Source organism: Macaca mulatta, chromosome 10 (assembly GCF_049350105.2).
Source record: "Macaca mulatta isolate MMU2019108-1 chromosome 10, T2T-MMU8v2.0, whole genome shotgun sequence".
NCBI classification, from domain to species: domain Eukaryota; kingdom Metazoa; phylum Chordata; class Mammalia; order Primates; family Cercopithecidae; genus Macaca; species Macaca mulatta.
In genome coordinates this window covers 78,101,770-78,128,342 of record NC_133415.1, presented here as the reverse complement: position 1 = coordinate 78,128,342, position 26,573 = coordinate 78,101,770, and the positions used below count along the sequence as shown (strand labels likewise).

Here is a 26,573-nt window from a genome sequence, read left to right as displayed (position 1 = left end):
ATTACCTCCCACATGGATCCTCCCATGACACATGGGAATTATGAGAGCCACAATTCAAGATGAGATGTGAGTGGATACACAGCCAAACCACATCAAGTGGGATAGGTGATCCATCATACCCCATTAGTCTCCACCATTGCTCTCCTGGAATACTGCAAGAAACTTCCTTCTGGTCAATCCATATCTACTTTTGCCTCCCTTTACCCTGGAACCATAAAGCAAATTCTTTTAAAAAACTAAACATGCATGAATAGCCAAAAAATTTAAAAGAAGGAAGTAGCCTTCTCAAATGTGAAAACATTTTTATTTCTATAGTAATTAAAGCAGGAAAAAAGGCATAGACAAATCAAAAGAAAAGCGTATAGTCCATAAATAGATATAAATGCCTATGGAAATTGAGTATATGGTGAAGGTGACATTGCAAACCCATAAGGAAAAGGTAGAGGTTTTAGCAATTGCTGTTAGACACTGGCTCCCCACATTGGGGGAGGGAGAGTGAAAAAGGCTGGATTCCCCACCTTATTTTTCATATCAAAATGAATATTAGATGGATTAAAGACTCAAAATAAGATAAAAATCACAAAAATGCTAGAATAAAACACAGGTGATATGGATATATAAATGGAGATATTTATGTATAGATATATTGGAACAGGGAAGATTTTTCTAAGACTCACACAAAACCTAAAAATCATAAAGGACAAATTTGATGAAAATGACTGCCTAGCCATATGCAAGATCAAAACTAGGAAAAATACTTAGAATACATCTAACAGAGAGAACTTTTTCAAGAAACAAGTTGTACAAATTATTAGAAAAACAACTAATGGAAACATTGACAAAGGACATGAACAGGTGGTTAAGAATATATATGTAAAAGTAAAAAACACCATAAAAGTTACAGATGACAATATACCTAAGTGTTTTTATAGCCCTGCATGAGAAAGGCCTTCCTAAAACAGATGGCAATTCAAAATAATAAAAGATTGACAGTTTTTTGTTTTTTGAGAAGGAGTTTCGCTCTTGCTGCCCCGGCTGGAGTGCAGTGGTGAGATCTCAGCTCACTGCAACCTCTGCCTCCCCAGGTTCAATTGATTCTCCTGTCTCAGCCTCCTGAGTAGTCGGGATTACAGGCGCATACCATCACATCTGGCTAATTTTTGCTTTTTTTTTTTTTTTTTTTTTTTAGTAGAGACAGGGTTTCCTCATATTGGTCAGGCTGGTCTTGAACTCCTGACCTCAGGTGATTCACCCGCCTCGACCTCCCAACATGCTGGGGTTGCACAAGCGTGAGCCACTATGCCCGGCCAACAGTTTTAACTACATAAAAATTTTAGACTTATTTTTTTAAATAGATCAGGGTTTCACTGTGTTGCTCAGGCTGGTCTTGAACTCCTGGGCTCAAGTGATTCTCCTGCCTCAGCCTCCCAAGTGTTGGGATTATAGGTCTGAGCCACTGCACCTGGCCAAATTTGAAATTTAGAGTGAAAGATATCATAAATATGTGATAATAGCATTGTGGTTTTGTGAGAAGATATCCTTATTTCTTAGAAATGTATACTGAAATATTTAGAGCAAAATATCTTAACATCTGTAAATTACTTTAAATATATTTCAACAGAAACAAGACAAAGCAGACAGGACAAAATGTTAACAAGTTATCACATCCAGATGGCGAGTATATGAAGGGTCACTATTCTTTCCACTTTTCTACGTATGAAATTTTCAAACTATTTATTTAGAGACAAGGTCTCACTCTGTTGCCCAGACTGGAATGCAGTGGCATGATCACAGCTCACTATAGCCTTGATCTCAGGTCCAAGCAATCCTCCTGCCTCAGCCTCCCAAGTAGCTGGGACCACAACTGCATGCGACCATACCCTGCTAATTTTTTAATTTTTTTTTTTTTTTTTTAAATAGAGACAGGGTCTAGCTTTGTTGCCTTGGCTCATCTTGAACCCCTGGCCTCAAGTGATCATCCTGCTTTGGTCTCCCACAGTGCTGGGATTATAGGCATGTGCCTTTTGTCTCAAAATACTTGTTTATTCCTTTTCCCCTCTCCATTTCCATTCTCTCAGGTCAATTCACAGTGCATGGCTCTCTCTCACTTTGCTTTCTTTCTCTAGTGGAAAATCGCCCTCCCTGTGTATCTGAGAACTCAGTCCTCATGAGCTAGGTCACAGTCAGAGAAAGAACATATTAAGGCCATCTGAATGATGGCCCCTTTGGGATAGATGACTCTATCTGCAAATGTGCTTGTGGACCAGACCAGGCCCGTTTGCTTGTTTAACACCCAAAGGCCTTATTCTCTCATTGCCTTTTTCTTAAATCCCTGAAAGCTGTGCATCAGAGATAGCAGTTTTACCAGCAACTGAACCAAGAGTTCTCCAAATCCTCCCAAGTGAATCCTTTCCATCTGCTGTCTCAGTAGGCAGTGCATTGACGAAGGCACACGGTTTAGCATTCCTGCCCTCTGTTATTTTCTCCTCTTCTTCCTTCAGCATTTGCAGCTGAATGTCAGATGCCTTAAGCACACATTATTATTTCATGAGAAGGTAATTCATGTGTATTCAAACTGTGGGACTTTTCTGGTTGCCCTTACAAGCTCCTCCTGGGATCCTGATTAATTATTGTCACATTGTTTCTCCAGAAGGTGTGAGGACCATTAGGATGTCAGGTGTGCAACTGTCAGTTGCTCTGGTTAGAATCCCTGGATGGAAAAATGCCTAACCCTGTCCTGATTTTCACATTATTTTCCCACTGTCTTATATCCTCAAACCCTCTCCTTTTTCCTCTCTCTTTTTCACCATATATCTAAAGGTCTTCATTATTTTATTTTATTTTATTTTATTTATTTATTTTTTTGAGACGGAGTCTCGCTCTGTCACCCAGGCTGGAGTGCAGTGGCCGGATCTCAGCTCACTGCAAGCTCCACCTCCCGGGTTCACACCATTCTCCTGCCTCAGCCTCCCGAGTAGCTGTGACTACAGGCGCCCGCCACCTCGCCCGGCTAGTTTTTTGTACTTTTTAGTAGAGACGGGGTTTCACCGTGTTAGCCAGGATGGTCTCGATCTCCTGACCTCGTGATCCGCCCGTCTCGGCCTCCCAAAGTGCTGGGATTACAGGCTTGAGCCACCGCGCCCGGCCTATTATTAAAAAAAAAAAAAAAAAATTGTACACACACACACACACACACACATCCATGCACTTACAAAAACTTGATTTAATCATGGTTTACTTCTGTTCAGCTTCTCCTGTCCCCTTTGGTCCCATCTTCTAGGCCCACAGCTAAGACACAAGAAGCTGCTGGAATTTGGAGACAGGGAAGACCTAGGTTGGGAATCTCTGGCTTAAACCAACAAGCATTTGGTAAAAATGTGAGGCAACTTCCAGTTTCAGGAGAAGATGATATAGACTCATTTTTGCTGGCTTCTTCCCTTTAAACACAACCAAGTACTATGGAAAGAATTCAGCAATCATAAAACGACTCTGAACAGCACAAAGAAGATGGACGGACTAGGGACTCAGGACTCGAAGAATAACACAACAGTTGGTTTTCTGGATTTTCTTTATCTTCCACATATCCTGGGCACCAGCCAGCTTGAAACCACAGACAGGTACAGGAGAGAGAAAGAGAGGAGAGGAGAGGAGGGGAGGGGAGGGGAGGGGAGAGGAGAGGAAGAAGGGGGAAAGAAAGAAGGAAGGAAGGGAGGAAGGCAGGCAGGCAAGAGAGAGAGACAGACACGCACGCGTGCGCACACACACACAGAGGGAGAGAGAGAGGGGGAGAGAGAGACACGCACGCGTGCGCACACACACACAGAGGGAGAGAGAGAGGGGGGAGAGAGAGACAGACACGCACGCGTGCGCACACACACACGGAGAGAGAGAGGGGAGAGAGAGAGAGAGAGAGAGATCTCCTCTCTTTGGCTAAGGGACCAGGAAGGGAGAACTCAGTGGGGAGATCCACACCCAGTGGCATGGTGGACCCAATCTGCTCACAGCACTAGCACCAGCAGAAATGAGTTTCCAACCACTCCCCTACTCCACAGCCACAGACAGCAGCAGGCCAGTATGCCTGCAGCAGTGGCAACAGAAGAATCCAAACGGGCCAACCCACTTCACATCCCATCCCCACCAGCAGCAGTGAGCTCAATCTGCGCGTATCAGTGGTAACAGTGAAACGCATGCAGGCCAGGTGATCTACTGCTCCACACCAGGTGACAGCAGTAGGCTCCTTCACTTGCACAAGCGGTGCCAGCAGGTCTGGTATCTTTCAGCCGTTCATGCAGAGGCAGAAGGTGACCTAGGGCATCCCCCACACCCACATGATGACACCAGTCGTGCCTCCTGTCTCTGTAGGCACCATATGTAGCAACCCAGTAGGAGCTTAAGCAGAGCCACAAGAACAAGGCAGACCAGAATAGCATTGCGAAGGCTCAGAAAACGCAACTGACATTAAAACTATAGCCCACAAAACGAGGCAAAACTGACACAATAAACCTAAACAGGGCGGCTACCTGCTAAAATAGAAGCTTTATATAGAATCAAGAGTCTTGTAACATAACGTGCAAAATGTCCAGGATACAACTGAAAATGACTTGTCATACCAAGAACCAGGAAAATCACAACTGGAGTGAGAAAAGGCAATCAGCTGACATTGACAGTGAGATGAATCAGATGGTGGAACTATTTGGCAAAGATTTTAAAACAACTACCATAACATAGTTTCAGTAAGTAATTATAAAATCCTTTGAAACATATGAAAAAATAGAAAACCTCAGCAAAGAAATAGAAGTTACAAAAAAAAACCAAATGGGAATCACAGAATTGAAACGTGCAGCAACAAAATTTAAAAACTCACTGGGCGGGCTCAATGGTAGCGTGGAGATGATAAAAGATAAAGTCACTGACCTTGAGGACAATTTCATTGAATTTTATTCAATTTGATCAACAGGGAGAAGAGAGATGAGGGGGAGGGGGAGAAGAAAGGAACTACGGAGACAATAACAGAAGACCTAACATTCAGAGCCCCAGAAAGACTCCAGAAAGATTTGAGGGCTAAACAGGTATTCAAAATATAAGGCCTGAAAACTTCCCAAATTTGGTGAAAGACAGAAACCTACAGATTCACAAAGCTGAGTGAACCCAAAATAGGACCGATCAAAAGAAATCCTCACCAAAACACATTATAATTAAACTTCTGAAGCTGAAAGAAAAAAATCTTAAGAGCAACCAAGGAGGAATACATTATCTATAGGCAAACACCAATTTGAATGAGAACAGATTTTTCATCTGAAACCAGGGAGGCCAGAATGAAGTGGTTCAACATTTTTCAAGTGCTGGAAGAGAAGAACTGTCAACCATGAATTCTACATACAGTGAAACCGTATTTTAAGAATGAAGGAGAAATAAGAGAATGTGTGGCCAGCAGTCCTACGCTTAAAGAATGCCTAAAGGAAGCTCTCCAAACAGAAAAGAAATGCTAAAAGAAGGTTGGAAGTTCAGAAAAGAAAGAACAACACAAGGCACAAAAGAATATATAATAAACTATTCTTTTCCTTATGAGTTTCTTAACTCATATTTAACAGTTGAGGCAAAAATTATAACATCAATTGTGGTGCTTAATAGATGCAGAGGAAATACTCGAGGCAATTATACTTAAAATGAGAGGCAGGTTATGATATGGAGATGTAATAAAAAATACGTATTTTGTCTCTGGCTCTAGTTTCTTGCACGGAGCTGCTAAAACCATTGTAAAGTCCTGAGCAAAAGGGATGCTAAGTGCGTCTTTTGTTCTAATATTTGGTCTTTAAACCCAGGTCCTGACACAGATCTCCTAATACCTTGGAGTTTCCTGGGGGATGGGAGGGTCCTTTGTTCTATTGAGGCAACTCTTGGTGGATTCCTAGATGGAGGCTGGTGACCAGCAAGACAAAGCTATAAGCAGAAGCTTGAAACTTTCAGTCCCACCTCCCATTCTCAGGGAAGGAGAGGGGAACTGGAGATTGGGTTAATAATAGATCATGTAGACATGATGCAGCTTCCATAAAAATCCCTGAACTACAGGGTTCAGAGAGTTTCTGGGCTGCTGAACACATGGTGGTGCAAGGAAAACGATGTACCCAGAGCGGGCAGGGAAGCTCTACACCCCTTTTCACAGACTTCGCCCTATTATTCTCTTATCTGGCTGCTGATCTATATTCTTTATCATATACTTTATTTTCATTTACTTTAATATTATTTTGTTTTATTTTTTGAGATGGAGTATCGCTCTGTTGCTCAGGCTGGAGTGCAGTGGCATGATCCCAGCTCACTGCAGCCTCTGCCTCCTGGATTCAAGCGATTTTGTCCTGCCTCAGCCTCTCAAGTCACTGGGATTACAGGCACGCACCACCACGCCTGGCCAATTTTTGTATTTTTAGTAAAGACAGCGTTTCACCATGTTGGCCAGGCTGGTCTCAAACTCCTGACCTCAAGTGATCCACCCACCTCGGCCTCCCAAAGTGCTGGGACTTACAGGCATGAGCCACTGCACCTGGTCTATCATATACTTTATAATAAACCAGTAGATAAAAGTGTTTCCTTGAGTTCTGTGAGCCATGCTGCCAAATTATCAAACCTAGAGAGGGGGTTTTGGAAATCCCAATTCATAGCCAGAAGTATAGGTGACAACATGGGGCATGAGATCGGTGTCTGAAGTGGGGGTCAGTGTTGCGTGACTGGGCACTTAACCTATGGGATCTGATGCTATCTCTAGGTAAATAGTGTCAGAATTGAGTTAAATTGTAGCATACTCGGTGTCTGCTGGAGAATTGCTTGGTATGAGGAAAAACATTCTCGTATCTGATCACAGAAGTGTGTAGTGTGTTGAGTATGAGAGTAGAGTAAGAGAAAGCAGTCAGTTTATTTTTTCCTCCCAAACACACAGGTAAAGGGACCTAAATGGAAGTAGTGTTTCAGTATGTCACTGAGTGATAAAATGTCAAATAGTAGGCTGCAGTAAGATATGTGTGTATATTTTAACACCTAGAGCAACAACTTAAAAAAAAAAACTATACAAAATGATTTATTCAAACACGTATAAATAAAACACCAAGGTGACACCCTTAAAAATGTTCAAGTGACTCCTAGAAAGGCAAATAAAGAAAACAGATTGAAGAAATACTAAAATGGCAGACTTAAGCCCTGACATATCAATAATCACATTAAATGTATACAGTCCAAATACGTAAATTACGGTATAGATATTGTCAGAATACTCCCCTCCCGCAAAAAACAAAAAACCACCACCCTACTATATACTGTCTCAAAGAAACTAACTTCAAATATAACAACAGGATGGTTTAAATTAAGGGAATGGAAAAATATATATTATACTAACATTAATTAATTGTAAAAAAAAAATGGGAGTAATGGTTCACTGTAAAAAAGTGGGAGTGGTGCCTGTAACCCCAGTGCTTTGGGGGGCCAAGATGAGAGAATCGCTTGAAGCCAAGAGTTTGACACTAGCCTGGGCAACAAAGCCAGACTCTGTCTCTTAAAAAATATTTTTTTTTAATCAGCTGGGCATAGTGGCATATGCCTGTTAGTCCTAGCTACTAGGGAGGCTGAGGTGAAAGGTTGTTTGGGCCCAGGAGTTCAAGGCTACAGTGAGCTATGATTGCACCACCGCAATCCAGCCTGAGTGGCAGAGTGAGACCCTATTTCTAAATAAATAAATAATTAATTAAAAAGCAGGAGTGGCTATATTGATATCATATACATTGAACTTCAAAGCAAAGAAAACATATTATACAATTAAGAAACAATCAATCTGACAAAGCAATCTTAAATGTATATGTGCCAAACAACAGCACTCCACAATTATAGTTTGGGAACTTTAGCACCCCACTCTCAGCAATTAATATAACTCCTTGACATAAAATTAGCAAATATATAGAAGAAATGAACAACACCATCAATCAACAAGATTTAACTGATATTTATAGAATATTCTATCCAGCAGTAGCAGAATATACATTCTGTACAAGTCTCCAAAAAGCATTCAGCAAGACAGACAATAACCTGAATGATAAAACAAAGCTCAATAAATTTAAAATAGTTGAAATCATACAGAGATTTTCTCCAACCATAATGGAATCAAAATAGAAATCAATGACAGAATATAACAGGAATGTCTTCAAACACTTGGAAATTAAATAACACACTTCTAAACAAATGCACAAACTTCTAAACCCAAGAGTCAAAGGTGAAGTCTGAAAGGGTTGTAGGGGAGACACACAGAAATGAATTAAAATGAAAAAATGCATCATGTTAAAGAAGGGCGCAGCTAAAGTAGTGCTGAGTGGGAAATTCATAACACTAAATGCTTGTATTAGAAATTAGGAAAACAAATTCAAATTTAAGTTCTTAGTTCAAGAAATTAGAAAAAGCAGAGCAAAATAGATCCAAAGTAAGCAGAAAGTAGGAAATAATAAAAATAAGAGCAGAAATCAACAAATGTGAGGAAAAGAAAACAATACAGGAAATCAGGCAGGGCAAAATGGCTCACACCTGTAATCTCCGCACTGTAAGAGGCGGAGGAGGGAGGATTGCTTGAACTCAGGAGGTCAAGGCTACAGTGAGCCACATGTGCACCACTATACTCCAGCCTGGCTGACAGTGTGAGACTCTGTCTCAAAAAGAAGAAGAGGAAGAGGAAGAGGAAGAGGAAGAAGAAGAAGGAGGAGGAGGAGGAGGAGGAGGAAGAGGAAGAGGAAGAAGAAGAAAGTCAATGAAACCAAAAGGTGGTTCTTCAAAAACAGAGAAACTAAAAATCACCAATATCACTATTCTGTATGATAGTGAATGAATGTGACAAAATTGCATAGAACTAAATATGCACAAATGAGTACAAGTCAAAATGGAGAAACTGGCATAAGATCTATCAGTATCAACGGCAATATCATGGTTGTAGACATTATACTACAGTTTGGCATAATGATATCATTGAAGGAAACTGAGTAAAGGATAAAGAGGATCTCTGCCAGTTTTTACAACTGCACATTTATCAACATTTGTCTCAAAATAAAAAGTTTAATTTTAAAATGTTGAGGGTCAACAAGTTGGGCCAGTTTCATCTGAGCAGTTGGGGTCACTCATGTAGCTTCAGTCATCTGGTATATCACCTTGTGCTGAATGCTCCAAGATGGCCTTGTTTGCATTTCTGGTAGTTAGGGCTGGTGTTGACTAGGGCATTACATGGAGGTAGAGTTCCTAGAGGGCACATCCCACCACACAAGCACTCTTCAAGACTCTACTTACATCACATGCCCCATTGGCCAAAGCAAGTCACATGGCCATACTCAGAGTCATTATGGGAAATCACTACACACAGGCACGTAACACAAGAGACATGATTCATCGGCAGCCATTTCTAACATGATCTCCCACAAAGGGTGAGAATGTTTTTCTTTCTTTCTTTTTTCTTTTCTTTTTTTTTTTTTTTTTTTTAACAGAGTTTTGGTCTTGTTGCCCAGGCTGGAGCACAATGGCTCAATCTCGGCTCACTGCAACCTCCACCTCCCGGTTCAAGCGATTCTCCTGCCTCAGCCTCCCGAGTAGCTGGGATTACAGCCATGCACCAGCACTCCCAGCTAATTTTGTATGTTTAGTAGAGACGGGGTTTCTCCATGTTGGTCAGGCTGGTCTTGAACTTCTGACCTCAGGTGATCTGCCCACCTCGGCCTCCCTTCTGACCTCAGGTGATCTGCCCATCTCGGCGTCCCAAAGTGCTGGGATTACAGACATGAGCCACCATGCCTGGCCAAGAATATTTTTCAATCATATTTCTTCATGGATATCTATCACTTGGATCTGTCACATATTTTTCTTTTTTCTTTTTCTTTTCTTTTTTTTTTTTTTGAGACGAAGTCTTGTTCTGTCACCCAGGCTGGAGTGCAGTGGCGCAATCTCGGCTCACTGCAACCTCCACCTCCCAGGTTCAAGCAATTCTCCCTACCTTAGCCTCCTGAATAGCTGGGATTGCAGGTGCCCACCACCACGCCCAGCTAATTTTTGTATTTTTTAGTAGAGACAGGGTTTCGCCACGTTGGCCAGACTGGTCTTGAACTCCCGACCACAGGTGATCTGCCGGCCTCGGCCTCCCAAAGTGCTGGGATTACAGGCCATTGCGCCCAGCCTGCTCATATATTTTTAAACACCTTTCCACATTTAGATATTGCCCAACCTTGGGAATACACCTTTCCCAGCTTCCCTTGTCAAAGTGCTGCACACACAGGACTTGGCTCTGCCAACCAGACACAAGGGTGAGGCTCAGAGATGACCTGTGAAGAAACAGGCAGGGCATCTGGGCATCCATTTTGTTGAAGCTGAAGCATTGGAAATAGCATATTTCTGGACGGGTGGCAACAACAGCTTCTTGACTGTGGCAGAGGCAGTGTGATTCAGGGCTCAGTGAGGGCGAGGGTGGTTTCCTGACCAGGGTGAAGGAAGCCTCGTACAGAAGTCAAAAGCAGCCATATCTCCCTTGCCATTCTAGTTCTGTGGTGTGAGCTGGAAAGTTGTTGCTATAATCCCAGCCTACAGCTTTTTCTTCTAGCCCTTTCAACATTTTGGTGCATTTCTAGCAAATCCCTCTTCCTTAAATTATCTGGAGTGGTGTGGGAAACCAAAATATGCCATCCCAAAATATACTTCTTTGGCATACTTCAGGTTGGTTTTTCTGAAAAGCTGCAGATGGGAATAGCTCTGAAAAAGCTATTCTCTTATAAAAGAAATTTACATCTATCTACATTAGTAAAGCAAACAGGAGATGCAGGCACAGGCTTTCTTTGAGGTTCTCTTATCCATATGTAGGAAAGAGTAACTCACAGGAAAATGAGACTGATGGTCTGACACTTTTATTTTTGTTTATTTATTTATTTAATTAGGGTCTCACTTTCTCATCCAGGCTAGGGTGCGGTGGCATGATCATGGCTCCCTGCAACCTTGAACTCCTAGGCTCAAGTGATCCTTCCACCTCAGCCTCCTGAGAAGCTTGGATCATAGGCACACAGCACCAAACCCAGCTAATTTTCTTTTAAATATTTTAGAGATGGAGTCTTGCTATGTTGCCCAGGCTGGTCTTGAACATCTGGCCCCAAGCAATCCTCCCACCTCAGTCTCTCAAAGCACTGGGATTACAGGTGTGAGCCCCCATGCCCAGCCTGATACTTTTAAAGGTCTGACAGAGAAACCTTTACCACAGGCTGCCATCTATTTTGTTCTCAGGACTGCTACCTGAGAGATTTCATCTGCATAGTAAGACAGGCTTTGCTTGACTTGCCTTTCTTCCCCTCACCCTCCTATAGCCTGTTACCACCTACCCCCAGGAGCCCCAAACTCCTATTTCTTTCCATATGGTATAAGAACTTCAGTCATCTGGCTCTTCTTTGAGTATCATACTTTGTATGGCTTCTGTGCATTGGCATGTAAATAAATTTATATGCTTTTTCTCCTATTAATCTGTCTATTGTCCATTTGTTTTATAGACCCAAATTATTGAACCTTCAGAAGCAGGGGGAAGAAAAATTCCCTTCACCCTTACAGTGGATTCTGTTGTCTGCAGGTGGTAATGCTGGTGGATAAAAATCTCTTTTTGAATTATCAGTTATATGTCAGTCTTGCCTATTCAAAATAAACAAAAATGTAATTTAAAAACGAATAATGTAAAAGGGTGTGATCTGAATCTTTCCCAATCCCTGTTTAATGTCTGTCTCTCAAGCAGTCCCTCTCTCTCCTGACCTCAACCTCTCATTTTTCCCTGAAGCGCAATCTTGAGCCCTGCTTGATCCATATGAAACCACTATTTTTGTTGGTCAAAATAGCCAAAAACTAGCAATTCCATAGTCTTCAACTTCACACTTGCCATTTGTATTAGTCTGTTCTCAATCTGCTAATGAAGACATACCTGAGACTGGGTAATTTATAAAGAAAAGAGGCTTAATTGACTCACAGTTCCACATGGTTGGTGAGACCTCACAATCATGGCAGAAGGCAAATGAGGAGCAAAGTCACATCTTACATGGTGATAGGCAAGAGAGCTTGTGCATGGGAACTCCCATTTGTAAAACCATCAGATCTCAAGAGATTTATTCACTACCATGAGAACAGTAAGGGGGAAACTGCCCCTATTAATAAATTATCTCGACCTGGTCCCTCTCACTACACATGGGAATTGTGGGAGCTACAATTCAAGACGAGATTTGGGTGGGGACACAGCCAAACCATATCATCATTCTTTTGAATTCATCTTTTCTCAAAACTTCAACTTTATCCATCTGCCAATTTTCAAGTCTTTACCAAGTCTCTATCCTATATAATTTCCCATGGAACATTCTACTCATATGTGTCCTTGTCACTTTAAAGAAAATGTATAGAAAATCAAATGTATCCTCTTTCCCACAAGTTAACATTCTCATTTGATGTCTCTAATCTATCCACGGCACTAACATTTTCTAAGTCACTCAGGCTTGACGAAGTGTGGATTCATTATGACTTTTACTTCGAAATGTCTCACTGTATGCAGCAAGAAGTGGTGGTTAAGAGCTGAGACACAGGAGGCAGCCTGCCTGGGTGTGAATTTTGACTTGGACATTTATTAGAGATGTTCTTGGGCCTGTTATTTAACCTTACTGTGTCTCAGTTTCCTCAACTGTAAAACAGGAGTGTCAATAATGCTTAGTTCAGGAGGCATAAATGAGTTCAGATTTCTACAGACAGTTCCTGACGTATGGCTCAACTTAAGGTTTTTTATCTTAACAATGGCATAAAATCATTCAGTATACTCCTTAACGTTGATGGGATTACAACTTCATAAACCTATCATAAATTGAAAATATTCTAAATCAAATGACTTAAGACATTTTCAATTTATGATGGGTTTATCAGGATATAACCTCATGTTAAATCAAGGAACATCTACATAGTATTCAGAACAGCACCTAGCATATAGTGTTTTTTTTTAAATTGGTTTGTTTGTTTTGAGATGAAGTTTTGCTCTTATTGCCCAGGCTGGAGTGCAATGGCACAATCTCGGCTCACTGCAACCTCCGCCTCCCGGGTTCAAGCGATTCTCCTGTCTCAGCCTCCCGAGTAGCTGGGATTACAGGCATGCGCCAGCATGCCCATCTAATTTTGTATTTTAAGTAGTAACGGGGTTTCTCCATGTTGGTCAGGCTGGTCTTGAACTCCTGACCTCAGGTGATCTGCCCACCTCAGCCTCCCAAAGTTCTGGGATTACAGGTGTGAGCCACCCCACCCAGCCGGTTTGAATCCTACTACAAAAATTAGCTGGGCATGGAGGTGAGTGCCTATAGTTCAAGCTATTTGGGAGGCTGAGGTAGGAGAATCACCTGAACCTGGGAGATAGAGGGTGCAGTGAGTCATGATTCACAACCTCTTACACCTGGCTTTTCTTTTTCTTCCCAACACCATCACCTGTATCATTTTCATCTCCTTAAGGACCTCCTCAAGGTTCTCCCTGCTGCCGGTTCTCCCCTTTTCAGCCTCTTCCACACATTGTTGCTACCACGTTGATTTCCCCAAATCACTGCGGGGATCCTATCTCATCCCCCACAGAAAGCTCCTTAATGCCAACAAAAGGAAGCCCCACCACAGGTCCACACTGATCAAACCCAGATGTTCTGCCCTCTCCACATTTCTGAGACTGGACCCGCCAAACCATTCCATTCCTTCTCTAGCTCCCACAGCTTTACCCAACTGCTCATTTGCACTTTAACTGCTGCACAGCAGGACTGCCCTTTAACTGTTAACATGTATACATCTGTCTTCCTTGAATAGACAGAAAGTTCTTGAAGGCTGGAGAGCTTATACCACCCATACCAGGCACAGACTAGTGCTGGGTAAATACTAACCAAGACGTAATGTTTTCCTGTATTCACACTTCCTTTTCAGCTTCCCGGTGGAGCCAGCTTGACAACATCTTTCTCTTTCCTACAACTGAAACTATAATTGTAAAACCAAGAGCAAGGGGCCAGTGTGGGAGATGAGATTGTACCTTCTGAAAGACATCATGGTGGAAGGAAGAGTCCAGTTGCAGGTGTGAGAGGCTAAAGCACCTCCATTAACAAGCAGGATGTACAGTGAGGCTCATCTACCTCCTCTGAATCTCATTTCCGTGTCTGCAAATGAGGACATTAACAAAGCTCCCAGTCCTCCTCAGGCTTAAACATTCTGTGACAAATCTCTAAGAGGGTGGATTTGGGAAACTAATTTTCAAATTAATTGAGCAGTGTGGAGTTATTGCATGGAGAATTAAACTGCTGTCCACAACAGTTCATTTCCTGAGTTTGTTTATCAACCAATGTTTAATAGGCACTATTTATTCTGCAGTATCACGGGTGGAGTGCTATGGAGACACAGAAGTTGTATCTCACCGGATCCATAGCTTCAAAAAGTTTATTATGTAATTAGAGTTTATTATATAATAAAAGCTCACCAAGCTCATGATCCAGCAAATGGCATTGTTTGTTTACCTAAGGCTTCTTTTGTAAAATAAGAAAGTTTTACTTGAATCATACGTATAATCCCCCGGGAGCTGTGTGTTCTATGTGTCGTTTCAATGTTATTTTATTTGAAATACACACACACGGTATGTTTCAATGTAAATATATGCATTTCAAATGTATATATTTTAAATATCTCCATCAACAGGCTGATTTTTAAAACTTTTCAATATATCAAATAATGTAAATTTTCAAATATACACAAAAAGAGAGAATTGTATTATGAACTCCATGTACTGATCACATACCTTCAACAGCCACCAGCTTTCTGCCATTCTTTTTCAGCAGATCCCAGCATCACCTCCCTGTGTGTGTGTGCGTGTGTGTATGTGTGTGTGTGTGTGTATGTGTGTGTGTGTGTGTATGTGTGTGTGTGTGTATGTGTGTGCCAAGACACTGCTCCTCAAGCTAAGGACTTTTTGTTAGATCTCCATTCTACCATGGACCAATACCAGCACACAGCTCACACCCAAGCCACACATAACACACCAAGCAGGTTCGACAACACCCAAACTAAGTTCTATTCTCATTAGAGTCCACTGATCACTACTTGGATGCCCTGGCAATGTCAATGTACTATAGCCATTTCTAAATACTTGTTGTCAATTTCTGCATTTATTAGACCAGGAGCACACAATTTGCAAACTAGCCCCGATCCTCAGACTTTGAGTAGTACTGCACTAGAGTATTTTAAAATCAAATCTAAGGCATTATTTTATTGCATCTGTAAATTCAGCATGTATCTCTAATGGATAAGTACGTTTTTGTTGTTGTTGCTGTGTCACCCAGGCTGGAGTGCAGTGGTGCGATCTTGGCTCACTGTAACCTCTGCCTCCCGGGCTCAAGTGATCCTCCCACCTCAGCCTCCCGAGTAGCTGAGACTATAGGTTATGCAACACCATGCCCAGCTAATTTTTTGTATTTTTGGTGGAGAAAGCATTTCACCTTGTTACCCAAGCTGGTCTTGAACTCATGAGCTCAAGTGATCTGCCTGCCTCGGCCTCCCAAAGTGCTGGGATTATAGGCATGAGCCACGGTGCCCGGCCTTGCACTTTTTAAAAACAACCAGAATATAATACTCCCAAGAAAACAATCAATAATTCCTGAACATCACCTAATATTTAGTCCATGTTCAATTTTCCCCAATTATCTCAAAAATGCCTTCTTACAGTTGGTTTGTTGGAATCAGGATTCAAACAAGGACTTTGCATTTGGTTGACATACCTTTTAAGCCAAACTATAGTAGTCTCTCTCTCCTTTAAAAGCTGTTTTTAAGCCATTCTCCAAATAGATTGGTTTACCATTAACTATAAAAATTTCCTGACCCATCATGCTTCCGGTGGTTTTCCATGCATTTGCTGTGGCTTAAAAACAAATTACTTCCTCCCCCTAAAGATACCCATTATCTATGCCTATTAGAGGCACATTCACATTCCCCAGACTTTTCGCCAGGGCACCAGAATGATTTAGATTACCATATATTAAAAAAGTGCCAGTCACTCTCGCTGTCTTATCATCTCTGGTTCTCTTTGTCTCCAATGGGTCCATTCATACAGCAGATACTGTGAATGTTATTAAATGAACCATGGGTATTCTTGCCCTTGATGTGCCAAAGCAGTGTTTACCAGGTACATTCATTTCTTTGGGGACCTATGCAGACATATAGTGGGCCTAGTGGGAAAGTGAGGAGCTTAATATGACTTGAGATACTCAAGTGATTTGATTTGGACCAGATCCATCTGTGGCTGTCACACAATGACATCTTTTTCCATACCCCTCACCACTAAGGCTACAGAAGCTCAGGTAGCTTTGGGTCTTCATTGGCCAACACTTCAGGAAGAATCATAGAAAAATCATAGAACAGAAAAATAATCTGAGCAACTATGCAGTCAAGCCCCCTGAAGGGATGGAGACAAAGGCCCCCACAGCTATCTAGATGCCTCCTGGACAAGAGCCCTGGTCTCTGGCTTCCAGAGGAGGCTCTGTGTATATGGGATATCAATTTCTATGCCACTCAGGGTTCTCAGTTGCACATAACAGAAAACGATTCTGGCTGACTTTAATAGGAGGATAGTAGGTGGCTAGCAGAATTGACAGGATGGGTAACCAGGTTTTGAAATTGGGCAGGCTCTGAGGGAGGCTGGGCAGCAAGGACACAGCCTAGGCCATGTTTCAGGGGCAGTCTGGGTAGGGTGTCCCTAACTGTGGCTCTGCTGCCACTCTGGCTGCTGGACATCAACACAGCTGAACACCAGAGTCAGATGCCACTGCTGCTTGAAATTCTAAACTGTCCCTGAGTCTAAATTAAAACTCCTGGTGTACGGAAAAGAAAGAGAGATCAGACTGTTACTGTGTCTATGTAGAAAGGGAAGACATAAGAAACTGCATTCTGACCTGTACCCTGAATAATTGTTTTGCCCTGAGATGCTGTTAATCTGTAACTTTGCCCCAACCTTGAGCTCACAGGAACATGTGTTGTATGGAATCAAGGTTTAAGGGATCTAGGGCTGTGCAGGATGTGCCTTGTTAACAACATGTTTACAGGCAGTATGCTTGGTAAAAGTCATTGCCATTCTCCAGTCTCAGTAAACCAGGGGTACAATGCACTGCGGAAAGCCGCAGGGACCTCTGCCCTGGAAAGCCAGATATTGTCCAAGGTTTCCCCCCATGTGATAGTCTGAAATATGGCCTCGTGGGATGGGAAAGACCTGACTGTCCCCCAGCCTGACACCCGTGAAGGGTCTGTGCTGAGAAGGATTAGTGAAAGAGGAAAGCCTCTTGCAGTTGAGATAGAGGAAGGCCACAGTCTCCTGCCTGCCCCTGGAAACTGAATGTCTCGGTATAAAACCCGATTGTACATTTGTTCTGTTCTGAGATAGGAGAAAAGCCGCCCTGTGGCGGGAGGCGAGACATGTTGGCAGCAATGCTGCTGTTATTCTTTACTCCACTGAGATGTTTGCGGGGAGAAAAGCATAAATCTGGCTTACATGCACATCCAGGCATAGGACCTCCCCTTGAACTTATTTGTGACAGATTCCTTTGCTCACATGTTTTCTTGCTGACCTTCTCCCTATTATCACCCTGCTCTCCTATCACATTCCTCTTGCTGAGATAGTGGAAAGAGTAATCAATAAAACCTGAGGGAACTCAGAGACCAGTGCCGGTGCAGGTCCTCCATATGCTGAGCACCAGTCCCCTGGGCCCACTGTCCTTTCTGTATACTTTGGCTCTGTGTCTTATTTCTTTTCTCCGTCTCTTGTCCCACCTGACGAGATACACCCACAGGTGAGGAGGGGCAGGCCGGCCACCCCTTCATCCTGGGTGGGAGCATTTGATTGGCCAAGGCTAGATAATATGACTGTCCTCTAGTGACCAGGGACCAGGGAAAGGGCATCTGGCTTGGCTCCTTTCTATAGTAAGAAGTAGATCCTGCCGGCCTTCATGATCACATCACAGAGGGAAGGGCATTAGGATGCTAAGTAACCCCCACAACCGCAAATGACTATTTCACCTCCCCATTTGGACTTCTGTGAGCATATAGACATCACCAACAGTTTTGTCTTTGCTTTGTTTTTCTTGAGACAGGGTCTCACTCTGTCACCCAGGCTGGAGTGCAGTGGCATTATCATGGCTCACTGCAGCCTCTGGCCTCCTGGGAACAAGCAATCCTCCAGCCTCAGCCTCCTGAGTACCTGGGACTACAGGCATGAGCCATTATGCTTGGCTAGTTTTTTATTTTTTTAATTTCCCGTAGAGACGAGCTCTTGTGATGTTGCCCAGCCTGGTCTTGGACTCCTGGGCTCAAGCAATTCTCCTACCTCGGCCTCCCAAAATTCTAGGATTAGAGGCATGAGCCACTGTGCAGGGCAGTTACTTTATTTCTACAAAATATGGAGGCATTTCCTGTCACTCCTCAAATGAGTTACACCCCCCACAAAAAGCACTGTTCTAAGTGCTGAGTTTGCAAAGGCTTTCACCTCACTGAAGGGGAAAGAATTTCTTTTTTTTTTTTTTTTTTTTTTTTTGAGACGGAGTCTCGCTCTGTCGCCCAGGCTGGAGTGCAGTGGCGCGATCTCGGCTCACTGCAAGCTCCGCCTCCCGGGTTCACGCCATTCTCCTGCCTCAGCCTCCCGAGTAGCTGGGACTACAGGCGCCCACAACCGCGCCCGGCTAATTTTTTGTATTTTTAGTAGAGACGGGGTTTCACCGTGGTCTCGATCTCCTGACCTTGTGATCCGCCCGCCTCGGCCTCCCAAAGTGCTGGGATTACAGGCGTGAGCCACCGCGCCCGACCAGGGGAAAGAATTTCTTCTGTCTCACTAGTTCACTGATTGCCTCCTTCTGGCCCAATATCTGGGGGAAAACTAAAGATCCATCTGTCCACTTGACTTTTGCTCAGATGCTTAGTGTGCAGCACATTAGCTTCCAGGGGCATTGAAACTTCTTCTCCAAGGGTTCCATTAGTGATTAGACGCGCACTTTAAAGTATGTCATGCTGCCACGTATCAGACTGGGACAGAGATGAACTGGAACATGAGAGATGTGTTGAGGTGACAGCCAGGATTCTGCCATTGTTCTTTCAGTGTACTTCTGATGCCTCTCAAATTCCACAAGAGGAGGTGTTGATGTGTGTGGTTAAGTAACATGAAGCCAGAGCTGACACTGTGGCAGCTGCTCCCAAAGGCACAGAGTTTTCTTTGTTGCCAGGAAAAGATGCCCTTGAATTTTCTGGGCTGAGGTAAGAAAGTTTGGCAGATCCTGCCTTCTCTGCTTTCTGATTGCCTTAATGGATTACAAGATAGAAAATAAGGAGCCAGAAGGACCTTCAGAGAATCTATCCACGGCCTGTGTGTCTTAGGTTCTCCCCAGAAATAGACTCTCAGGCACAAATTCAAGTGCAAGGAGTTTATTTGAGTGGGAAAGCAAGGAACTGAGACAGGAGAGGGGAAAAAAAAGCAGTAAAAGGTACGTTATCAAGCAACTTACCACTGTGGGCACCTGGAACTTAATCCTACTGGAGCCAGCGCAGACTGGAAGCCTCAAGGTTATCCTGTACAAGGAGTAAGGCAGCTGGGGTATTTAAACACCGGTCCCCATCCGTCTTTGGTTGAAGGCTGAGACTGGGAGGGCACTAATTTCCCAGCGCTTCCAGCTTGCTGTGTGAATGGGCAAAGCAAGCTCTGGTCACCAGACAAAGCCCTCGGGCAAAGAGGCAGATGCCGGCTGTTATAAGTCAGGTGCTGTGCCACAAAATGCTAAGGCCCGAGGGGGCATGGGCAGGGCACCCAAAGCATCTGCTGTACTGTGTCCACTCTCATCCTCCAGACTGTGGACAAACTTCCTGTTCATCACTCATTCAAAGTGCAGCATAAATCTTCCCAGAATCATCCAGGCATGGTAGCTCACACCTGTAATCCCAGCACGTTGGGAGGCTGAGGTGGATGGATCACCTGAGGTCAGGAGTTCGAGACCAGCCTGATCAACATGAAGAAAATCTGTCTCTACTAAAAACACAAAATTAGCCTGGCTTGGTGGTGCATGCCTGATCCCAGCTACTCTGGAGGCTGAGGCAGGAGAATCGCTTGAACTTGGGAGGCGGATGTTACAGTAAGCCAATATCGTACCATCGCACTTCAGCCTGGGCAACAAACTCTGTCTCAAAAAAAAAAAAAAAAAAAAACTCTTCCCAGAATCAATCGGGAGGTGCACATCCTCCAGTATCCACAAAACCAGATTTCTAATTGGTACAGGTTGCTTATCTCACTATTTGCTGCTCAGTAACTCTCCACCCGTGTTACAGAGTCACTCGGGTTTAATCTTCTTTCAGCCCTACCAGAAAACTCATCAGCAGCCCACAGACCCTGACCACAGCCCTGGCATAACTGAACAAATGCTGACCGATTGACTCACTCTCATGTCCTTCCATTCAGTAAATGTCCTGGATATTTGGAAATGCCACAGTTCACAGCCAATGCACTTTCAACAGGTCCTAAAAAATGATTTGGAGAGGTTTACAATTTGCTAAATGTGTCGAGTCTGGGATTGGTAGAGAACCATGACTTTGGGAGAATAGAACGTTTCTCTTCTCTGGGACATAGGTCGGGTTCCTTCAGCACTATGGATAGAATTTGCTTAAACTGTGGGTCAGCTAGCTGTGAGTTGCAACTTGGGGGTGTCTGTGAGAGGCTGGGTCGTTGGTGAAAGCAGAAACACTTACTTAGTTTTGTCTGGTGTATGAACATCCTACTAAGATTTATTGAAGGAATTGAAAGACCATCTGGGGTTTGCCATGTGATCTTATATTAATGAAGGGATATATTTGAGTCTCATGTCTTGCTGGTTTTCATCATTCATTTTTTTTTCTTTTTCACCCTGAGTATCAGTCTTTAATAGAAATTGTGATAGCTCAGGATCAGGTGGTTTCATCAAAAAGGACCTTAATAGGTCACCTGGGTAGCCACTCAGTCTCCAGGGTACACCATGCTTAAACTATTTCTAACAGGACACTGCTTATCCACAGTCTGGACATTTTTCCAAAAGTGGGGTCAGGCTGGGTGCAGTGGCTCACGCCAGACCAGCCTGGCCAACATGGTGAAACCCTATCTCTACTAAAAATACAAAAATTAGCCAGGCATGGTGGCACACACCTGTAATCCCAGCTACTCGGGAGGCTGAGGCAGGAGAATTGCTTGAACCCGGGAGGCAGCGGTTGCAGTGAGCTGAGATCGCGCCACTGCACTCAAGCCTGGGTGACAGAGCGAGACTTCATCTCAAAACAAAACAAAACAAAAGAGCGGTCAAAGAAATGCCATTTGCATTATTAGCACCTGTATTTTTCTGCCCAGATCATAAAGTTTACAGCATCTATCTTATTTATATCAAATATGTCATCTACGTCTATGTTTACAGCTATATCATTTATCTATAGGCTATATCTTATAACATCATTTGCCTCTATATTTACACATACTCCACCTACATCTGTGTTCACAACTTTATCATCTCCAGCCCCATTTTCATCTTTACTATCTGCATCACCTATACCTATGCTTACATTACATCAATATCTACACCAACATTTTGATCCACACCATCTGTACCAGTGGTTCTCAACTGGGGCAGCTTTGCCCAGGGACATTTGGCAACTTCCAGAAAGACTTCTTATTGTTACAGCTCAGGGTTGGGGGGAGAAATGCCCTCAGCATCTAGGCCAGGGATGCTGCTAAATCCCAGGGATGCTGCTAAATCCTGCAATGCACAGGATAGTCTTTGACAACAAAGATATATTCAGCCTAAAATATCAATAGTGCTGAGGTTGAGAAACCCTAATCTACATCACCTTCCTCATCTGCATCTATATTTACAGTTATACCATGCACATCTGCATCTATATTTGCATCTACTCTATCTATATCTGTGTATATATCTACACCATCCACTCTACATTGGCATCTACGTAATTGACGGCTACCTCGACAGCATCTACAATATCTATGTCAACTACATTGACATCATTCACTCCACCTACATCATCCGCATCTACAGGATCTAAACTTTGCATGCACATCTATATCTAATTATATACATGATATGACAATCAACACATGTTTGTTATATCAAAATGAGTGGTCCTTTTAGACTAGAAGGAAATTTTAATTTTAATTTTTCCCTCCCCTGGCCTCACACATAAAACGTAAGTGGAACGGATCCTTACCTGGCAGGGGAGATACCATGATCATGAAGGCGGTTTTCCCAGGGTGAGGTTTATCCATTGCACTCCAGACGTGCTGACCCTGTGATTTCCCCAAATGTGGGAAACTCAATTGCATAATTTGTGGCAGTGGGAACTATGTTCTCACTATTCCCTGTTTTTTTTAAAAAGGGAGTAGAACAGAGGCCAATCATTGTCTACTATACTCCCTGAAGTATAAGAAGCACGAGCTCTTTTCCGACTCTGTTATTGCTTGCAAACACCTCAATATTGTTGGCTTATGGGCTTTGATAAGCAACCAAGGAGGCTTCCATTTTGATCTGGGTTGAAGTGAGAAGTGAAACATGTGTCTGATAAATTTCATTCCTGCTCTGTCTTTGCTTGCCAGCCTCTCAGGATGAGAGGGCATCAGATGCAGAGACACTTGTCTCACAATTCATCACAATGGTGATAAGGAATAGTTTCTTCTCAAAAGAGCAATCACTGCACTTGGAGAACCTGATATGGTTGATCACATCTTGTTCCACCGGAACTGGTCTGGGCTGGAAAACATGCAGTTGACACATGGGAAGCCGCAGATACTGTTATTTCAGGCTGGGCTCTTTGGGTCTCAGAATAGCAAAAGACATCTGATTCCATGACCAAAACAGCAGCTCGGGTTGCCACGTTCAGTTAAGCTTCCTTAGGTACATGAGCTGATTTGTCAGCCAAGGCAAAAGTCAAGTGATGTTTCTAGATGAAATTGAGAACACGGGGGATAGACAAACAAGAGCAAATCCCTGTGGCTTCTTTAGCCTGTGACATTTACTCAATAACTTTGCTTCCTGGTAGAAACCCTTGCCTCCTGGAGACCAATATTTTTCCTCCAGGAACAAGATTGGCCTGAGGCAAAGTTTCAAAACAGACTCTTTCTCACCTTTTTATATTCTCATTCTTTGTAGTGTTTTCAAATTCTCAATAAATATTAATACTTAGAACTTGGAAATGAGAAATCAGAAGTTATTTACTCATTATTATGGATTTAACATTTTTGTTTGTTTGTTTGTTTTGAGACTGAGTCTGGCTCTATAGCCCAGGCTGTAGTGCAGTGGCATGATCTCGGCTCACTGCAACCTCCACCTCCCAGATTCAAGCGATTCTCATGCCTCAGCCTCCCAAGTAGCTGGGATTACAGATGCCCCCTACCACACCCGGCTAATTTTTGTATTTTTAGTAGAGACAGGGTTTCACCATGTTGACCAGGCTGGTCTCGAACTCCTGACCTCCAGTGATCCACTTGCCTTGCCCTCCCAAAGTGCTGAGATTACAGGCATGAGCCACCGTGCCTGCTAGATTTAACATATTTTAATAAATAAGAAATATTCTGTCTAGTAGTATTTAGAAGGAACTATAAGCAAATATCCAAACCTTGTCAAAGGCTAGCAAACATTACTAAATAGTTTTTGAGTAATCTAACATTCAAATCTAGCCCAGCAAAGTTAACAGAATTACATAGAAATCACAATTCAAAATCAACAATTTATAGATTTTTTTGCTTCCAAAAGTTGTTATTTCTTGGAACATCACTCTTCGGGTCTGTGTAAAGTGTGCTATAAAAAGTGCAAAGTTCTTTTTTTAATTTTATTTTTAAAACTTTCTCTCTTTTTTTGTTTTTTGAGATGGAGTCTTTTTCTGTCACCCAGGCTGGAGTGCAGTGGCACAATCTTGGCCTACTGCAACCTCTGCCTCCCGTATTCAAGTGATTCTCCTGCCTTGGCCTCCTGAGTGGCTGGGACTACAGGCACCCGCCATCATGCCCAGCTAATTTTTATACTTTTAGTAGAGACGGGGTTTCACCATATTGGCCAGGCTGGTCTCAAACTCCCGGCCTCAGGTGCTCCACCTGCCTCAGCCTCCCAAAGTGCTTGGAATATGGGCGTGAGCCACCACACCTGACCTAAAAAGTGTAAAGTTCTTAATATTTATTTTATTTGCAAGAATGCCTCCCAATTAGCAGCAGATAGGGCCAGGAACACACACTAGTAACATGGTATTAATTATAAGCAAGGCAGACTGATCAGCCCATGGCACCTGCTCTACATGTGCTCCCCTCCTTGCTCTCAGAAATGCTGACCTCAACCTTCAACTGCTGCGTCAGCTGATCTTGCCTTCAATGGATCCCTCAATGAATCCCTCATACCACTGAGGCCTCTGCTGATTTTTAAGCTTTAATTCTCACAGAATTGCAATACCTTTCTTCCATTTTCTCAACTAATCTGTCTCAGAATTGGGGATGTGGAAAAGTATATAAATTGTCTATGAAATGCTGGGAAGGAATTTTCTCATGGCCATGATACTCATCAGGTCATCAGTGGGGACTCCCTCTTCCCTGGCCTGGTGCTCTGACTGCCCGAAGTTTCCTTCTACCTGGTCCCTCTCAGCTTACCCTTTTCCCTTGGTCATTTAAGCTTCAAGGATACACACTCCCTACCAGAAAAACTCCAGGGTTCTCCCAGCTGGACTTCAGACTTGAAGAGAACAGCAATCCGACTAAACTGTTTCACCCTGAAGTATGAATAACTAATTCGCCTTCTGTAGGAATTAAAATAACAGAAATATTTTTGCAAGTGTGGGAAAAATAGTCCGACACAACATTCCCTTCAACGATAGCAGAAGAAAATGCTTTCGAGGGCCACCTAGATGATAAACTATGGGTACTGGGCTGGACGTGAGACCATAAAGAGTGGTGGAGACAGAGTGTGGTCAAACTTCAACTAAAGGCATTTGAATTCAAATGTTTAAAACAACCAACCAGTAAGAGCCAAACGTAACTCACTTCAGTGACGGCCACTCAGGCTATGTGTTTTTGATCTCTCTGTTGAACACTCCAGTGAGATATGGGCCAATTCTTGTTGCTAAGCCAACTTCACACCCCAGAGAGTTAGAATCACAGATTAAAACATTAAAACATTAAAACATTCTAACCACCATGGTTAAAAAAATAGGTAAAATGTCATTATTTTTAATGTTAGACTTTCAATAAATTTAGTAGTCAGATGAGAAAAATCGTATCCCATATGTAGACTACGTATTTGCAAAGAAGGTAAGGTGAGGAATTCGGAAACTTATAACTACATGCTCCTTCCATTTAACCAGTGCACCTATGTTAGGAATGTTCCCTTATATCACATAATTGATTGATCACCTTTATCCATATACAAATTCAAATGCAATCCTAACGGTTAAAAGAGATCATAGCTTACTGCGCTACAACCTTGAACTCCTGGGCCAAGCCATCATTCTGCCTCAGCCTCCTGAGTAGCTGGTACTATATATAGGCATGCACCACTTCGCCTGGCTAGCCATTGGCTTTTTATCCATTAAATATATCCTGAATGCAGTGCAACACTCACCACAGTTGCTTGATGTGATTCTTCCCTTTTAACTCTGTTGGAAACATTTTCACAGTCGAAGTTTGTCTTACGTGTACAAATGTGCACAATGTTGTCTCACTGTGGCCTGCTGTTCTAGTAGCCAGATCTTTATTCCCTTAACTGATGTTTGACTGCGATGCCGCATAAAAGGCACCATTTGGGGGGAAAAAAGATTTTAATCAACATATGCTTCAGCTGCTCTATGTCTTCTTAACAGGATGGTGGGTTTCCTCCAATACAAAGGGTCTCAGTTCCCCTGTAGAATTTTTCTTAGCATGTCTGTGATTACTTGAAGTGTTATTCTTTAATGACTTCCGAATCTTTCTACCAGGCTGAGGTGATCTTTGCAATGTGAAAGATACTGAACTCTACTTGGGCCCTAAAATCTCATTGTCCTTCTTCCTTGATGTAGATATTGAAGATTTTAATATCTCATTTTCATCTCCATCACTTGAGATTGTTGAGATGGTTCTTGCCCACCTGGGAGAGAACATCAGCCAGGCAGAGAACATCAGCCAGGTTCTTGCCCACCTGGGAGAGAACATCAGCCAGCTCATAGAGGAAGGAATGTGAGCATTAAAAGCCAACAAGGCTGTTTCAAATCAGAGTTCTGTCATAAATAGCTGCGTTACCTTGAGCAAATTGCTGGACTTCTCTCTCTGTTTTTTTTTTTTTTTTAGATGGAGTGTTGCTCTTGTTGCCCAGGCTGAAGTGCAATGGCACAATCTCAGCTCACTGCAACCTCTGCCTCCCAAGTTCAAGTTCAGCCTCCCAAGTAGCTGGGATTACAGGCACCCACTGCCATACCCAGCTACTTTTTTTTTTTTTTTTTTTTTTTTTTTTTTTTTTTTTTTGCAGAGACAGGGTTCCACCATGTTG

General features: G+C 42.9%; 1 long non-coding RNA gene and 1 other non-coding gene across 2 annotated transcripts in view; one reads left to right on the top strand and one right to left on the bottom strand.

Annotated features, from left to right (window-relative positions):
* The window catches only part of LOC144332042 (uncharacterized), a 112,208-nt gene extending 89,605 nt beyond the window's left edge, over positions 1-22,603 (bottom strand). The window contains exon 1 of the long non-coding RNA XR_013399747.1: positions 22,285-22,603. This is a non-coding gene — a long non-coding RNA (uncharacterized LOC144332042). The remainder of the gene's footprint in view (positions 1-22,284) is intronic.
* LOC114670698 (U1 spliceosomal RNA) lies at positions 22,277-22,438 on the top strand. The gene has a single exon (XR_003720393.2). It is a non-coding gene; the product is annotated as a U1 spliceosomal RNA (small nuclear RNA).
* Positions 22,604-26,573: the final 3,970 nt, after the last annotated feature.